This window comes from Eubalaena glacialis, chromosome 4, assembly GCF_028564815.1.
Source record: "Eubalaena glacialis isolate mEubGla1 chromosome 4, mEubGla1.1.hap2.+ XY, whole genome shotgun sequence".
In the NCBI taxonomy this organism is placed as follows: Eukaryota; Metazoa; Chordata; class Mammalia; order Artiodactyla; family Balaenidae; genus Eubalaena; species Eubalaena glacialis.
Genome location: NC_083719.1, coordinates 99,928,385 through 99,933,782, shown reverse-complemented (window position 1 = coordinate 99,933,782; position 5,398 = coordinate 99,928,385). Strand labels below are relative to the sequence as shown.

Below are 5,398 nucleotides of genomic sequence, written 5' to 3'. Positions count from 1 at the left end.
TAAATAAATAAATAAATAAACCCAAAGTTAAAAAAAAAACAACAAAAAAAACACATTTCTTAAAAAAAAAAAAAAAAAAGAAGACTCATCTACGTGCTGCCTACAAGATACTCACTTCAGAACTAAAGACACACACAGACAAAAGTGAGAAGCTGGAAAAAAATATTTCATACAAATGGCAATGACAAGAAAGTGGGGGTAGCAATACTCACATGATACAGAAAAGACTTTAAAAACAAAGTCTATAACAAGAGACAAAGAAGGACATTATATAATGATAAAGGGATCAATACAAGAAGAAGATATTATACTCATCAATATATATACACCCAATACAGGAGCACCTAAATATATAAAGCAAATAATAAAGACATAAAGAGATAAACTGACTATAATAAATAGTAGCAGGGTACTTCAACACCCCACTTACATCAATGTCTTACATCAAAGACAGAAAGCCAATAAGGCATCAGTGGTCTTAAATGACACAATAGACTAGTCAGGTTAATAGATATCTAAAGGACACTCCACCTAAAGACAGCAGAGTACACATTCTTTTCAAACTCACGTGGAACATTCTCCAGGAGCGATTACATGCAAGGCCACCAAAGGTCTCAACAAGTTTAAAAGGATAGAAATTATATCAAGCATTATTTCTGATCACAACAATAGAAATCTTTTACACAAAGAAAAATAGTAAAAGCACAAACACATGGAGGCTAAAAAACATGCTACTGGAAAAAATTTGAGTCAAAGAGGAAATCAGAAAATACCTCAAGACAAACGAAAATAGGAACACAGCTGTCCAAAATCTGTGGGATGCAGCAAAAGCAACTGAGATAAAATAAGAGGGAAGTTTATAATGATACAGGCCTACATCAAGAAACAAGGAAACTCTCAAATAAAAATCCTGGCCTATTAGTATATAAAGGAACTTGAAAAAGAAGAACAAACAAAGCCAAAAGTCAGCAGAAGGAATGAAATAATAATGATCAGAGAAGAAATAAATAAAATAGAGACCAAAAAAAAAAAGAAAAGATAAATGAAACCAAGAGCTGGTTCTTTGAAAAGAAAAAACAAAATTGATAAACATTTGGACAAGTTCACCAAGAAAAAAGAGAGAGGGCTCAAATAAACAATATAAGAAATGAAAGAGGACAAATAAGATACCACAGGGATAAAAAAAATCATAAACAAATTGGACAACATATAAGAAATGGACAAATTTCTAGAAATATCCAACTTTCCAAGACTGAATCAAGAAGAAATAGCCAATCTGAACAGACCTACCCCTAGTAATGAAATTGAATTTGTAATTAAAACACTCCCAGAAAACAAAAGCACAGAACTGGATAGCTTCACTGGGGAATTCTACCAAACGCATAAAGAAGAGCATACCTATCCTTCTCAAAACCTTCCAAAAAACTGAAGAGGGTCGAACACTCCCAAATTCATTCTATGAGGCCAACATTATCCTAATACCAAAACCAGACAAAGACATTAGAAAAAAACAAAATTACAGGCCAATATCTCAATAATGAATATCGATGCAAAAATTCTCAAAAAAATATTAGCAAATCTAATTCAAAACTATAAAAAAAGGATCATACACCATGATCCAGTGGGATTTATTCCAGGGACACAAGGTTGGTTCAATATTTGCAAATCAATCAATGTGATATGCCATGTTAACAAAAGAAAGGATAAAAATCGCATAATCATCTCAATAGACACAGAAAAAGCACTTGCCAAAATTCAACATCCATTTATGATAAAAGCTCTCATCAAAGTTGGTATAGAGGGAACAAATCTCAACACAATAAAGGCCGTCTATGAAAAACCCACAGCTAACATCATACTTAGTGCTGAAAAGCTAAAAGCATTTCCTCTAAAATCAGGAGCAAGACAAGGATGTCCACCCTCACCACTTCTATTTAACATAATATTGGAAGGCTTAGCACAGCAATTAGACAAGAAAAAGAAATGAAAGGCATCCAAATTGGAAGAGAGGAGGTAAAATTGTCACTATTTGCAGATGACATGATACTTTATATAGAAAACTCTGAAGTCACCAAAAAAGTTATTAAAACTAATAAATACACTCAGTAAAGTTGCAATATACAAGATTAATATACAGAAATCTGATGCTTTTCTCTACACTAATAATGAACTACGAGAAAGAAAAATTAAGGAAACAATCCCATTTACAATCACATCAAAAGAATAAAATACCTAGGAAAAAATGTAACCAAGGAGGTGAAAGACCTATACTCTGAAAACTATAAAACTTTGATGAAGAAATTTGAAAATGATATGAAGAAATGGAAAGATATCTCATGTTCTTGGACTGGAAGAATTAATATTGTTAAAATGTCCATACTACCCAAGCAATCTATAGATTTAATGCAATCCCTATTAAAATACCCGAGGCATTTTCCACAGAACTAGAAAAAATAATCTGAAAAGTTATATGGAACCACTAAAGACCCTGAATTACTAAAGCAATATTGAGAAAAAGGAACAAAGCTGGAGGTATCATGCTCCCTGACTTCAGATTATACTACAAAGCAGTAGTAATCAAAACAGCATGGTACTAGCACAAAAACAGACATATAGCTCAACGGAACAGAATAGAGAGCACAGGAAAATACCCACACACTTATTCCCAATTAATCTATGACAAAGGAGGCAAGAATATACAATGGAGAAAAGACAATAAGTGGTTCTGGGAAAACTGGACAGCTACATGTAAAAGAATGAGATTAGAACATTTCCTCACACCATATATAAAAATAAACTCGAGATGGAGTCAAGACCTAAATGTAAGACCTTAAAACATAAAATTCCTATAAGAGAATGCAGGCAGGACACTCTTTGACATAAATCGTAGCAATATTTTTTTGGATCTGTCTCCTAAGGCAAAAGAAATAAAAGCAAAAAAAACCAAATGGGACCTAATTAAACTTAAAAGCTTTTGCATAGCAAAGGAAACCATTGACAAAACAAAAAGACAACCTACTGAATGGGAGAAGATATTTGCAAATGATATGACTGATAATTGGTTAATATCCAAAACATATAAACAGCTCATATGACTCAATTAAAAAAAAAAAATGGGCAGAAGCCCTGAATAGACATTATTCCAAAGAAGATATACAGATGGGCAACAGGCACATGAAAAAATGCTCAACATCACTAACCATGAGAGAAATGCAAGTCAAAATCACAATGAGAGTGCTTGCTTTGGCAGCACATATACTATAATTGGAAAAATACAGAGAAGATTAGCACGGCCCCTGCCCAAGGATGACATGCGAATTCGTGAAGCAAAAACCACAATGAGATATCACCTCATACTCATCAAAATGGCTGTTATCAAAATATCTACAAATAACAAATGTTGGCCAGGATGTGGAGAAAAGGGAACTCTAGTACACTGTTAGTGGTATTGCACATTGGTGCAGACACTATGGAAAACATTATGGAGTTTCCTCAGATAACTAAACATAGAACTGCCATATGATCCAGCAATTCCACTGCTGGGTATATATCCGAAAAAAATGAAAACACTAATATGAAAAGATATAAGCACCCCAATGTTCATAACAGCATTATTTATAATAGACAAGATATTAAAGCGACCCAAGTGTCCATCAACAGATACATAAAGAAGACATTATATATATATACACACATATATATTTATATATATAATAGGATACTACTCAGTCATAAAAAGGAGTGCAATTCTGCCATTTGCAACAACATGGATGAACCTAGAGAGTATTATGCTTAGTGAAATACATCAGATAGAAAAAGATAAATGCTTTATGTTATCATTTATATGTGGAATCTAAAAAATAAAACAAACAACTGTATGTAACAAAACAGACACATATTTAGAGAACAAACTAGTGGTTACTAGTGGAGTGAAGGAAGGGGAGAGGAGAAGATGGGGTATGGGATTTAGAGACACAAACTACAATGTATAAAATAAGTAAGCAACAAGACCATATTGTACAGCACAGGAAAATATAGACTTTTTTTGTAATAACTTTAAATGGAGTATAAGCTACAAAAATATTGAATCACTAGGTTGTACACTTGAAACTAATATAATATTGTAAATCCACTATACTTTAATAAAAATGATAAAAATCCTAACTTTCTATGCCATACTACTGAACTGTCTTCATTTCTCTCTGAAATTTTTTGGCACGATTTACAAATTAAAACATTAAATAAAATAAAACTATAAACATCGTAAGAAAAAAAAAAGTATTCCCTTGCTTTCAGTCATAACGATGATATCCAACTTATTAGGTAGACAAAAGTTGGGAAGCACTCATCAATAGTATGACTTGAAAAGTCTAAAGCAAAGTTCTGAAGATTAAAGTAGAATGTTGTGAAGTAATCATATTAAATCAATTAATTTCTAAATATAATATTTTTTAATATGGTGAAGATATCATACCTAGGTTGGAAAACCTAGGGATGAGGCTAGCCGGTTCCCCCTCATTTTATCCTCACCCTCTACCTTAACGGCAGAGTTAACTTTCGCCTATTAAATCAAAGAGAAGATCGGCACACAGCTATACTTAGGAGCTTGCATGATGTATTACTGATATGCCCAGTGTTTTAAACAAGAATGTCAATAATTCTTCATTATACTTTTTATGAAAGATTGTATTTTCTATAAATACAAGTTTGTTTTTTTTTTTCTTTTTTCTGGTCATTTCTTCTTCTCTGTGATTCTCTATACTTTCTTAATATCTGGTTTGTACAAATTTTGCCCCAAGAAGCATTTTCATAGGCTTGGTTTCTTTCATGTATTCCCTAATTCCTGTATCAATTTTTATGAGTTCTTATAAAAAATTTTACAATACATTGCCCAACATCAGTATTCAGTTAGTATACATGTATATAATATCATTGTTTGCCTGGATATTCTGAAGTTCAAACCTCTAAAAACACACTTGTATTTATCCTGGGTATTCAAAAGTGCTTAACTGAACCAAATACTTTCTAAAGTAAGATTTACCTTTTGAGATGTATGCATGCAACCATTAGAAGCTAGACAAAAACATGACCATTCAGCACTCACTTACTCATATTTCCCCAAACAATTTGAATAAGACATTTGGTTGAATGTATTTTAATCATTTAAAAATTATGGTTTTCAAGAGAAATAAAACAGAACACAACCAGTGTTTTTACCTGTTGTTATACTGCCTCTCCTTCTTTTTCTAAGTTACTTTAAGTCATGAAGCTCTGCATCATGCCCTATATTGCTAAGCTAAAGCAGGCATAGATAGCTTGAAACACAAAAGGATTTTAAAGCAGAAAAAGCAGATCAATATTGAAATTCAGTCCATGTTATTCTATCTTCAAAGTGTAG

General features: G+C 32.3%; 1 non-coding gene across 1 annotated transcript; it reads left to right on the top strand.

The window, feature by feature from the left end:
- The first annotated feature begins 3,234 nt into the window (after positions 1-3,234).
- On the top strand, positions 3,235-3,341 carry LOC133091564 (U6 spliceosomal RNA). The gene has a single exon (XR_009700908.1). It is a non-coding gene; the product is annotated as a U6 spliceosomal RNA (small nuclear RNA).
- Positions 3,342-5,398: the final 2,057 nt, after the last annotated feature.